Source organism: Rhinolophus sinicus, linkage group LG06 (genome assembly GCF_036562045.2).
Source record: "Rhinolophus sinicus isolate RSC01 linkage group LG06, ASM3656204v1, whole genome shotgun sequence".
NCBI lineage: Eukaryota > Metazoa > Chordata > Mammalia > Chiroptera > Rhinolophidae > Rhinolophus > Rhinolophus sinicus.
In genome coordinates, this window is record NC_133756.1 from 73026098 (window position 1) to 73039888 (window position 13791).

Sequence of the window (13791 nt, forward strand, 5' to 3'; positions counted from 1 at the left end):
AATTTCGTTAGTACTAATTTGATTCACATTTTGTTTCTTTTTGATTCTTTCTTGAAAGATTGTATGTTTCTAGGAATTTATCCATTTCTTCCAAGTTGTACAATTTGTTAGCATATAATGATTTGTAATACTTGCTTGTAATCCTTTGTATTTCTGTGGTGTCCATTGTCACATCTCTTTCATTTCTGATTTTATTTATTTGAGCCCTCTCTCTTTTTTTCTTGATGATTCTGATTAAAAATGTTTCAATTTTGTTTATTTTCTCAAAGAACCAGTTCATGGTTTCATTGATTTCTGTACTGTTTTCTTAGACTCCATTTTGTTTGTTTCTGCTCTGATCTTTATTATTTCCTTTCTTCTGATCACTTTTGGCTTTGCTTGTTCTTCTATTTCTAGTTCCTTTAGGTGTAAGGTTTCATTGTTTTAGCTGAGATTTTTCTTGCTCATTGAGAAATGTCTGTATTGCTATGAATTTCCGTATGAGAAATGCTTTCACTGTGTACCATAGATTTGGGGTCATTTTCATTTGTCTCAAAGCATCTTTTGACTTCTTTTTTTTAATCTCACTGCTGACCCGTTCATTATTTAGTAGTATGTTATTTAGCCTCCATGTGCTCATATGATTTTCAGGGTTTTTTCCCCTGTAATTGATTTCTAGTTTCATACCATTGTGATCAGAGAAGACCCTTGATATGATTTCAATATTCTTCAATTTATTGACACTTGTTTTGTCACCTAACACGTGGTCTGTCTTGGAAAATGTTCCATGTGCACTTAAAAAGGATGTATATTCTGTTTTGTTTGCTCATTTATTCTGTTCTTTAGATTCCACATATAAGTGAGATCATATAGTATATGTCTTTCTCAGTCTGACTTATTTCACTTAGCATAACATTCTCTAGGTCCATCCATGTTGTTGCAAATGGTAAGATTTCATTTTTTTTATGGCTGAGTAATACTCTATTGTATCAATGTAGCACAGTTTCTTTATCCAATCATCTATTGATGGGCATTTCGGTTGTTTCCATATCTTGGTGTCCGTATCTGTGCTGTCCGATTCAGGAGCCACCAGCCACGTGTAGCTTCTAGGCACTGCAATGTGGCTAATGTGACTGATTAAATTTTCAATGGTAATAAATTTACACTTTCCTAGCCACATGTGGCTGGTGGCCACCATTTTGGACTGGACAGACCATGGTCATCAATCTCTCGGGCACAGGCCTGTTTCTAGGGTCTGTTTCTGTATGACCAAGAGCTAATAATATGCTTTATATTTTAAAAGGCTTTTAGAAAAGAAGAAGCAACTAAGACAGGATATGGCCCACAAAGCCTAAAATAGTTACTATCTGGCCCTTTACGGAAAACGTCTACAGACCCCTGGCCTAGAGCTACCCTTTTCACCACCACAATCACTGCGTTCACACCCAGGCTGTTTGCAGTTTTCATCTTAAAAGTATGAGCATGACATTCAAAATCACATCATGTGAGCATTTTCGCATTTATCAATACAGTATTTAAGTGATCCAAGTCTGCGCAAAGGCAAAAAATGCTGACCAAAATATGTCCTAATCAAGGTCCGTGCAGTCAGCCACCAAAACAACACCTCCCATTGACAGACTGCTTCTGCATTCACTACCTCATGTTTTACTTAAAGCAGCTGCATGAGCAAGGATGCCCATTGTACAAAGGAGAAAACTGAGACACAATAGGGCTCAGTGCTACATCAAAGAAGTGGCAACTCAAGCCCAGTGATTTACCTATGAGACAGATTCTATAGAAGCTGAAGAAAAATGTAGTGAAGAAAAACCAAATGGTACAAGTATGAGCACCACCTAAGCTTGACTGATTCAAGCAGAATAGCTAAGGCCATGCGTTTCCTCCCTCGTTGGGAGAAAGCTTCTCTTTTTCCAGCAAGTTAAGTGGGTGCAGAGGGGGAGGTGGGGCCAGTGCTCCTTCAGGGTTGTCTGCAGCTTCTGGAACATGAGCAGTCTCTGAAGGGTAGGGTGGCTTTTCGCAGGAGGCCCTGAAAATCAAGAGAACACAGCTCCTAGGAGTCCAGGCCCCCTCAAAAGTATGAGCAGCTTTGTTCCCCGATACCTGCCTCCGGCGGGTGCATGCATGAAGGAGGACACCACTCTCCAAGCAACCACTGAGATCCTTTGGAAACTCACTGCGGCCTATGAGCAGCTACCGGGTCTCCTCTCTGATGTCCTTCACACCTCTCCTGTGACTGTGGGGACCGCAGGGGCCTCTGGGACTGAAGTGTCTGGCAAACTAAACTCTTTTGCTCTGGGCCCATTGCTTTACCTCAGATTTTTCTATAGGTTACATATGAGCCATTGGTATTTTGTACCCTTCTCTTATGCTCTATACTTACTGTATTGTACAACAAGGTAGCCAGTGTGACTGCATGTGGCTATTTCCAGTCAAGCCAATCAAAACCAAATAATATTTAAAAATCTAGTTCCTCAATTGCATTCATGTGCAACTCAAGCTCAACAGTCACATGTGGTTAGTGGCTATCACAGGGATGGCAGACAGCACATGTCCATCATCACCGAAAGTTCTAGTACACTCACACAGTTCTGATTACTAGACTCAAATACATGAAGGAGGGAGATCATACTTTGTTCTAACTTCTCATTGGTGATACACCAATGTCATAAAACCATTACCAAGTTATTTCTATTAATTACTAATAAAATTCCTGCATGGTACCATAAATTAAACTCACTCGTGGTTATTTTGTGAACACTTTCTTCCATATGCTCCCATTAGCCCATCTGACAATTGAATCACTTATTTATGTGTTTGCCTGGAACTTTTACTTGGCAATTTAAATTTCCAAATCTCCTGTTTCACCTGGAGTATTCTGGCCTTGATGGTTTGGATTAAACCTAATGAAATTGCGTGTTTCTGTATAAATACACAAATTATACAGAAATACATAAAGACTTATATGGTATGATCAAAAAATAAGTTGAATGTTTAAATAAAAAAATTTATTACAGTAAAAGACACATTGCCATTAATCCTTCTCAAAATACTCCCGCTTGTTTTGAACACACTTATCCCATCACTCTTGCCACTTTCTAAAGCCATTCTGGAAGATTCTGGAAGTCCTTCTTTGTGAGTGTCTTTACTTCATTCTCCATCATAACAACGCTCCCTGTCACACATCGCTTCTGATACAGCCATTTCTGTCAAACAAAAATATTACCATGTGTCCTCATCCACCTTATTCACCAGATGTGGCACCAAGCGACTTCTGGATCTTCCCCAAAGTCAAAATGACTTTGAAAGGAAAATGGTTTGAATCGATTCAGGACATCAAGGCAGCCGTGACAGTGCAACTAAAGACACTCACGAAAGAGGACTTCCAGAACTGCTTCAGAAAATGGCAAGAACGATGGGATAGGTGTGTTCGAAGAGAGGGAGAGTATTTTGAGGGGATTAATGGCAATGTGTCTTTTACTGTAATAAATTTTTTTAAATATAAACATTCACCATATTTTTTGATGACACCTCGCAGAAATGCATGTGTATATTTACCTTCTATCTAGTTAGCTCTGGCTGTCTTTGTCTAACGGCCTTCCTTGACTTACTCTTCTTCTTCATCATTTAGACCCACTTGGTCAGGCAGTTTTATAGCATATTCTCAATCTTTTCCATACAGGCTTCAAGTAATTGCTGCGGAAATCATTTCAGTACCGTATTTCCCTGAAAATAAGACCTAGCCGGACCATCAACTCTAATGTGTCTTTTGGAGCAAAAATTAATATAACACCCAGTATTATATATTATATTAATTATATTATATTATATTATATTATATTATATTATATTATATTACATTACATTATATTATATTATATTATATTATATTATATTATATTACATAAGACCCAGTCTTATTTTAATATAAGGTAAATTTTTGCTCCAAAAGATGCCTTAGAGCTGATAGTCTGGCTAGGTCTTATTTTCGGGGAAACACGGTAGTGAATTAGTTTGGGTTGCTCCCAAAGCAGAGCCTGAGACAAAGACTTTGCTGCAGGCAGGTTTTGGGGGGAGGAAACTCCTGAAAGATGGAATGAGGATGCAGGGAGAGTGATAAAAGAAAAGCTAAAACAAAGGTGTGCTGTAAGGTTGCTACCGCGAGCAGTAGGAGCTCAAAGCCACCACACAGAAGACCTGCAGGAACTGTCAGCTGGGGGCACCTATCCATCAGTTCCCGCTCCTTCAGCTGAGGCCTGCGCGTCACGGAAGCTCTTGCACATGGGGCCTGCTCAGCACCCGTGGCAGCAGAGGTGAGTCTGCGCTTGCATTATTCTTCCCAGCACAGCTATGGCTGAACTCAGAGCTGGGCTGAGGTGGTAAGGCAGTGAACCAAGGCAGGCTTCTCTGCCCACAAGAACAAGCATTATTTCCCCTATCCTAATTTCTTCAAAGTGCCAACAGTGAATTTCCCTGGCTGGCCCTGCACCATCCTTTAGGCCTCAGCCTGAGTGGTGTCTTTGTTGAAGCTTGTCCTGCTCTCCCCACCCACAACAGAGCTGGATGGTTTTTCTCTGTGCTCCCCCAGCAGCCTCAACACCCCTCACAATGACTTTCAAGTGTGTATTCACCAGTCTGTCTCTCTCCACTAGACTCTGAACTCCCTCAGGGCAAAGACTGCCCTTCACCTCTAGGAATCCTGTTCCCAGCACACCCCCAGGGGCACCGGTGCTCACCATCTGTAAGCCAGTGAAAGGCAGGCAGGAAGGAGGAGATGGCACACCAGACATCGATCACAAGGAAGGATTCCAAACCTCTGTGCATGTTCATGCCTCCACTAACGAGGCGCAGGATCAAGGGCCCAGTTCCAGCCGAATGGAATGGCCATTTGCAAAGCTCTGCACTACTCATGTCGTTGCACTGAATCCAGTAACAGCCCCGATCAGGTAAACCTGTTCCATCAAACCTGAGACGTCGCTGATTAGAAGATGCTGCAGTATTATTATTTATTTACCATTAGGAAAGAAAATAATACTGCCAAAATAATTGAAGGATGATACAGATTGTTAAGACAAATACTGACTTCTGAAATACAAAAATGTGGGGAAAACACTTTACTTCCTAGAATTTTTAAAATGTGATATTTATTTCCCATCTGATTCCAAAAAAGATTTAAGTTGACAATCCTGTGAGACAGACATTATTATTTACATTTTACCAATAAAAAACTTGAGAATTTCAAAGAAGACTGTATCTCCTTGGCATTCCTCCCTCTGCATTTCAAGAGGCTCACCCACACTGGCCAGATGTCCACTCAGAAAAGTCTTACGAACTCATTCATGCCAAGAAGGAGCTTACACGGATAGTCTGCCAGGGCTAGCCATGGATCCTTGCACTTCTTACACTTGGAACAGAGGAGCAAGAAGCCATGAGGGCCACCTTTCGAAGTGGGAAATTCAGGCATCATGAAGCAGACTGGGAGCGTGTGTTTGGAAGCAGGGGGATATTTTCCACTGAGCCTGCCGTTCCAACCCGCCCAGGCATCCCTGTGAGAAGATGCACTCACACAGACACTCCAGATTCCTAGGAGAAAATGGCTGCATATGCTGAAATAATGAGCAAAAAATTTTAAAGAAAATTCTTGCAAAGCTGTGCATGACTAAAGCAGTTAATAACCAAGATCATGATTCTGAAAAACAATGGCACTGGTATAAGAGATTATGTCATAGTTTTCTTTTCTTTTGAAGAGTCAACTACATGGGTACAGATCCTGGACTACTGACTATAAATGGTTAGAGTCACTTTCCCCACTCCCCAAGCCAAAGGATAATGAACCCAGGGGACCCAAAGAAGAAGAAGAAGGAAAAGAAACTGTGGCGGTAATTATAACTCACACTCTGTGTCCAACTGACAGCTTGCAATGTGCCCAGGCCTTTTCTTCTCCTTCTTGACAGCACAGGCGCCTGAACGAGCTAATAAACAAGTAGGTGACTGCGGCTAAACGCTTTGTGGTGCCCCTCCCCTCCCGATGCCGACTCTCCCCTTGTCCCCAGGCAATTAGCAAGTCAGCCTGGCACAGTGTGCATGTCACCATGTGGTGTGCATGTCACCATGTGGTGTGCATGGGCAGGGACACACGGAGGGCTCCCCTGGGCCTGGAGGCAGGTGGCACACGTTCTAAACAGAAACGACGAAAAGATGCTCGTGCCAGAATATTTTTCTTTCCAGGAGGGAGAGATGGAATTGAAAGGGAGGTGTACGACAGGCAAAAAGGACTGACCGCCCTTTCCTGCTGCCAGGAAACACTAAGCTGCAGGCTAACTGCAAAAGAGAATTTTTTTACAGTGCTTTCATTTTTAATTTTGTAGAATGAATTCAACTAGACACGCTTTTGTTTTCATTTTTACAGTTCTCTATAGAGCCGAGAGAAGCCTACTTTAGAGGGAATCATTAAAACACTTTACATTCACCCTACAGTTAAACATGAGGGTGCAGGGGGCGAGGAGGATAAAAATTTTTGTCAATAAAGAAATCAAGGCGACACCTATTTGGTAGCCTTGTTCTCAGTAACAGTGGTAGCGGAGGTTTCCATGTCAGGGTTGGTAGGGGGTAGCAGAGAGACAGGAAGCAGAGAGCAAAGGGCAGGGCTTTCTCTAAATTTTTAACAATTTCCCAAGACATGTTTTGAAATAGTCATTTCTCTGTTTCAAATAGTTTATCCACAAGTTATGTATGTCATCTTGCAATGAAATATTTTCACTTAGTACATTCAACTAGACATACCATTTAGCAATCTTTGAATTCTAGTGTATCTGAGGCGACGGAGGGATTTTTCCGTACAACCATCCAGATGTGGTCTGCTAAGCGTTAAGACTTCCCTTGAACTGCACGTTGCCTCTGTGATATCATCTCCTGTTCTCCACTGCCTTGTATGAACTTCACTCATGTTGAATTTTTGACAAATTACATCCTCCAGTTCTTCCCACCCTGGAGTTGTGCAATTAATTTTTTAAAACAAATTTAAAGACTTTACATTTATCTTTACTGTTTTTCACCCTGCTATTTCTGGCACATTTCAGATTATCGAGGTTTCTTGACTCGAAATCAAATCACTAATCATATCAGCTGTCCCTCCCAGGCAAATGTCAACTGCCAACTTGATAAACGTGTCTTCATCAAAGTCAGTGATAGACATCGGAAGCAAGACAAGTCTGAAGGCAAGCTCTGCCTTGCTCCAATAAACATGCCTGCAGATTAACACGAAACTGATAATCCAGACTCTGGAATATCTGTGCAAATAAACACAAATCTCAGTAAATGCATTATTCCGCCCAGCCCACATTTCTGTGTCACTCACAGGGCCTCTGGGACTCTTCTACCAAACGCCTTGAGCATATCCAGATACGCAACAGATTATGGGGTCTCTCTCTGCAGTTTGATAAATGTAGCCACCACGCTGGGTGGGAAGGGAGCAGGGAGACAGCAGCTTGCAGGCAGGTCCAGCAGCACCATGGTCCTTACAGCCCAGCCACAGCTGCTCAGGTGTCCCCCAGGCCCAAGGAAGAAGTAGTACTCATGACCTGCTCTGTACCCAGAACTTATACCTTTCTACGTCAGAGAATGAGACCTAATGGCTCATATACTCCATTTACCAGAGGTTTGTGTACTGGCATGTTGAAAACCCAAGATTTCATCACGACAACTATAACAAATTAAATGCAAAGCCTGAAATTAACTTTGAAAAAGCATCTGCCTCCAACAGTACCAGCATAAACCAGGGGCCCCAGCAAGGTCTTTAGCACCGAGCCCTTGGCAGGACTCAGTGGAAGCCGCACTGACCTGGCCTCAGGAGATATGACCCTAGAGCTGCCACAGACGCTCTACATCCCCGTCATGTCTTGGTCTTACAGGTACTTTAGTCACTTTATCTGTAAACAGATGAGCTAACTGCCCCGGGAGTCTCCCAGCTACCCGCCCTCTTCAATTGTACACAAACCATTACTTGCCCTTCTCAGCCTAGTCCGCCTCAGGGGTGTGCGTGTGCGTGTGTGTGTGTGTGCGTGCGTGATACACACCATGCAGGTGTGTGTATCCTGGGTTGCTGGACGCCTGCTGGCTACAGTGGGCAGGTGGAGGAGCCACACCCACAGATCTGAGAGAACAGCCTACTGGTCCCTAGCTCTCCCCATCACCCTTCCCTCCGGTTCCTCGGCTGCAGAGGGCTACACGAGAACAGGGTGCAATCGCATGGTCAGCTGGTGTCCACCTGGGACTGGATATGTAGGCATGGCTGTGCAGGGTTAGACTTAACTGCTTTGAAGTTCTCAGTTCACCTTTACAACTAAGCTGTAAGGTAGTCAGTACTATTAGTTCAAACCAGAGGCTTTTTAACATTACTCTGGAATTTCATATGTTCTGTATCAGCTGAACTCGAGCATGGCACAGCGCTTTGGCAACTGTTTCATTATGCATATTTCAGCGGTAACAGCAATCGTTATACGAGGCTATAACTTTTGTAGATATACTATGAAAAGTAGACATTGGGAACCTGAAAGGTCAATAACATTGAAAAGAGAAACAACTACATAACAGAAATGGCTTGATCCTGCTGGGAGACAGAACTGGATGAGTAGCTGGAGACCTTCCTGTCCCGGGGTTTTCAGGAAGAGACTGCCCAGTGGTGACACATAAGGACACGACTGCCGAGTAGAACCGGATCCCTGGTGAGACCCCTAAGACATATTCTGTCACGGAGCCTCTTTCATGACGGCATCTACCAGAATAGAAGATGACAGATTTTGAATGGAATGAGTAGCATATGACTATCCAACAAGGAAAAGAGACAAACCTATCGTATTGTGTAGGCAACACGCTGAATATAGCGGCCCCAGTGAGGACTTCGGAACAAAGGGATCACATACAGAGAACCAAGCACACCCTGAAAGCCCAGCCTTCTTTAGTGTGGTGAGAGGTTCGCCCACAAGGTCCAGCAAACGCAGACTCAGCTTACCACAACGAATCTTTGAAAGTCACCATTTTACTATGACAAATAATATAAACTTCTTTCACATATTAAAATAAACATGAATAGGTGATAGTATCAATAATTGGCGTATTTTTGTAGTCAAGAAAAGACAGGAGGCTTCTACAGACATTTGCATGTACAACGAGCATTTGGGATGAGGCTTTCTCCCCCCTGGGCCTGTGCACCCTGTCATAGCTGAGAACAGGGAGCCCTGGGACGCATATGGCCACCGGACGTCAACGACCAAACTCCAATCACTTGGCCATTCAGTCTCTCAGAATAGGTCATGAGACAGGCCAAACCAGCACCCACTTGGGGGTCGGATGGGAAAGCTGCCCTGAATGAACAAGCTTACTACCCGAATCAGCCATTTTAGTGGTGACAGCTGTTGTCTTCCGCTTGCAAGCTGGGTGCCCTCAGTCAACATGAGGGAACTATGGCAGTCTGAACATTTTTTTCTTGCCTACGCTTCTGGATGTTTATTTTACTTGGTGTTGGAAGCACAGACAGGGATTAACAGATGAACAGGTCCCACCAGGGACTAGAAAATAGGAGGCTCAAGTTCTACACGTGCATCAGTTACTAATTATTAGGACACTTAACTGCCCTATCTCTAGCCTTCTTATTTCATGAAATGGGATTGACAGTCCCTGACTATTACCAAAACAGGCCGAGAAAATAATCTATAAAAGCACCATACATGTGAAAGCTATATTATCATCTAGAAAATTATTTCTATCTCTAGTATCTTAGAATTTTATTTAAAACAGAAAAAAGCTACGAGTAGACAGACAGGTTAGATAGTATCTGGTCCCAGAACAGACTAATGAAATTACCTGAAGCCTCTGTTGCTGCCATAACAATCAGTGTTCTTACAATAAATTCCATACTTATTTTTGTCATGTTTTTTCTTTTTACTTATTTTTTTCCTTTCCCATTTTCCCCATCTTTAATGTGGTATTATTGACAAATAAAAACTGTATATACTATTTAAGGTGTACCTGATATTTTGATACATATATGCATTGTGAAATGATCACCACAATTAAGCTAATTAACATATCCATCACCTCATGTAGTTACTATTTTGTTTTTTATTGTGGTGAGAAGACTTAAGATCTACATTCTTGGCAAAGTTCAAGTACTTTATAGTACCATGCTGTACCCTGAACTTACTCATCTGGCATAAACGACACTGCACCCCTTGACCCGCATCTCCCCGCACCCCCTCGCCTCTCAGTCCCTGGCAACTATCATTTCTACTCTCTGCTTCTGAGAGTTTGACTATTTTAAATTCTACATATAAGTAAAAATGCGAAATATTTGTCTTTCTGTGTCTGGCTTATTTCACTTAGCATAATGTCCTCCAGGTTCATTTCATTCTTGTTCCAAATGTCAGGATTTATTTCTTTTTAAGGCTGAATACTAGTCCATTGTCCACACACACACACACACACACACACACACACACACCACATTTTCTTTATCAATTAATTTGCCAATGGAAATTTAGGTTGTTTCCATATTTGGGCTATTGCAAATAATGCTGCAATTAACATGGGAATGCAGGGATCTCTTTTCCTGATTTCACTTCCTTTGGATGGATACGCAGAAGTGGAATTGCTGGGTCACCAGGTAATTCTATTCTTAATTTTTTGAATAACTTCCATACTGTTTTCCATAGTGGCTGCACCAATTTACATTCCCACCAACAATGTACAAGGGTTTCCTTTTCTCCACATCCTTGCCAACACTTACCTTTTTTTTTTTTGTAGCCATTTTAACAGGTGTGAGGTAAGATTTCATTGAGGTTTTGATTTGCATTTTCCTGACGATTAGTGATGTTGAGCACATTTTCACGTACCTGTTGGCCACTGTAAGTCTTCTGAGAAATGTCTATTCAGATCCTCTGCCCATTTTTTAATCAGGTTATTTGTTTGCTTTGCCATTGAGTTGTATGAGCTCCTTATGCACTTTGGATATTTACCCCATCAGATAAGTGACTTGAAAATATTTTCTCCCACTTCATGTGGGAGTTGCCTTTTCACTCTGCTGTTTCCCTTGCTGTGCAGAAGCTTTTTATTTTGATGTAGCCCCACTTGTCTGTTTTAGCTTTTGCTGCCTGTGCTTTTGGTGTCATCCAAAAAAAAAAAAAACAATTGCTGAGACCAACATCAAAAAGCTTTTCCCTTATGTTTTCTTCTTCTAACAGTTTTACGGTTTCAAGTCTTATGGTTAAGTCTGGAATCCATTGTGAGTTGATTTTTGTATATGGTGTGAGATAAGGGTTCACATCTGAAGGAAGGAGCGAATGCCTGATTTTGTCAGAGCAATAGGCAGGGGCAAGATAGGCAGGGCCTCGAAGGCTGTGGACTGAAGTCGTTATGTTCTAAATAGTACTACACACACCTTCTTGCACATAACTAGAATATACTTATTTTCAAGGCTACACATCCGATTCAACACTTTCTGAGAATTGTCTAAGAAATCTAGTCTTTTGACCACTGGTTATGAGTGAATCTCTTGAAAGACCAAGTCAAGTGCCACAAAACCTTCCAGCACCCACGGAGAGGCAATTTCTCCCATCTGCAAACAATCACATCACTGTGTCTAATTTTCCTCTTGTAACACTTGCCAATTTCTACCTTGCATATGGTTCTTTTGGTGTATATCTTATCTTTACAGCACATCTTCCGCATAAAATACAGAGAGTGACAAAAAAAAGTGTATACACATTATAAGAAAGGAAAACAACTATTAAAATTGTAATACTCAATATACACCAATAACAAAAGATGAGTACAAGTCATGTGTATACATTTTTTTGGCAGCCTCGGTATGTGTTTGAGTCTCTCCATCTTCTACCTTCATCTCCACTTCAAGTACCGAGCACATTGCCCGGGTTATGTCACCTGTTCAGTAAGTAATAAATACATGAGTCGATGAATGAACAAACAAACGAACCAACAGCTCTGGCTGGTCCTGATCATGAAAGCGCCAGAAGAAATAAACACAGATAGACAGCAGCATGTACCATTAGAGAATAATGCGACAGTGGCTCAAGAAGTCTGCTATTACCTAGGTCTGGTAGGTATAAAAGATATTTCATAAATGAAGTGTTTTCCTACCTTCATGTTAATTCCTGGCAGAACTGAAGGCCTAGTTATTGGGAGGCGGACATGGTGAGCACAAATTTGGCAACGAGGGAATCCTGCGGTTCTCAAATCGTCCACAGCTAGACTTGGTTTCTTGCTTGGTGCTCTAAAAGGTGGTGATACCAGCAGTTTGGGACGCAAGTTTCTAGGGGTATCTAACAGGACAACATCTGTGTCGTGCCACCAAAGCAGTAAAATACTGGGTTGTCTGCTTATTCTCTTTCACTGCTTTGTTGAGAGACACTGCTGCACACATCACAAACAGATTCTCTATCCTTACATGCCTGGGTAGATGGAGCTCAAATACAAGTAACACAGATAACCCATCTACTTTACTCTGCAAGTTAAAAACCAAAACAAAATAAAACTGAGTCTTCTATGACTCAGTAAACAAGAGCAATGGAATAATCCTAAGGAACACAGAAAGAAGAAAAGCCATATGTATATATAGTTCAGTGTTTTCTAAAGCTTCAGATACCCACTTAGGAATTAAGAGTGGGGTATTCTGAAATCACATGTGCACACAAGGTCCATGAATTACAAAGCATGAGGCCTTGCTTATGCTGGTTTGTGTTACCACCTCTTTGGCATTATTTAAACGCAGTGTCTTTTCCACAAAAATGAATAATACCAAAAATAACATCTAAAACAAGAACAAAATAAGAACAGTACATACTATTCTTATTTTAAACAATAGTATAAACATATCTATGGATAACATGACCGTTTTATGCTATAAATATATATTTGCAAACAGTTCATCCAAATATTAACAGTTTTTTCTTGTGCACAAAATTTTGTATGTGACATACACTGTATTTGTGTTCCTCTTACTTAACAAGGTGTGTGTGTGTGTGTGTGTGTGTGTGTGTGTGTACTCTTATTTCCTCCATCCAAATAAACAAGCTGAATGACATCACACAGCTTCTTTTCTGCTTAGGCAGAATATTGAGCAAACAAATATTTATTCTGGGTTACTCAGCTGTGAAACATAAGGGGATTCATGACATGCTGTGTCTGGTGCCTGCTTAGCTTTTATGTGATAATTGCACCTTGGACCACCTAGAACATTACTTTCAATCGAGAGACATGATTTAAAATTTTTAAAAACATGGAATGGACAGAATTTAATCAGTCATGCCTCCATAAAATTAAGGGAGATATAAATAAATGGGCAGTAGAAAGGTGCAATAAAACCAGGATTAATCAAACTGTGATTAATTCAGGATCAGATTAAGACCAATCGTGCCAGCTGTATCTGATCCATTCTGCAGCATCATTCTCTCTGCGCCTTTTTGTTATCCCTTTCTTCCTCCTTCTCCTTCCCCTTTGCTCTCACCCCTCGGGCACCCTCCTTGGTGGATAAGCCTGCAGGAGAGTTAATTGTCACATACATGGATTTAATCACATTGTCCATCACGTTTGGGGGCCCTGCCTGTAGCCACCCGTGACTAATTGTTGTGGTAATTTTTCAATCATTAACAGCAGCGCATATGCTGCAGACAAATCCCGAGGTACCTACTAAACCCCAGTGACAGGCGGCACACAGGCTCCAGAAGGGCCAGCACGCGCCTCGTCCGGCCCCCACCCCCAGTCCTATTAGTCATGCATCGTCAT

General features: G+C 41.7%; 1 protein-coding gene and 1 pseudogene across 5 annotated transcripts in view; one reads left to right on the forward strand and one right to left on the reverse strand.

Moving 5' to 3' along the window:
• Nucleotides 1-13791, reverse strand: part of FARS2 (phenylalanyl-tRNA synthetase 2, mitochondrial) — a 541022-nt gene that overhangs the window by 320807 nt on the left and 206424 nt on the right. The window lies entirely within an intron of this gene.
• Nucleotides 4276-13791, forward strand: part of LOC109434128 (pre-mRNA-splicing regulator WTAP) — a 43998-nt pseudogene continuing 34482 nt past the window's right edge.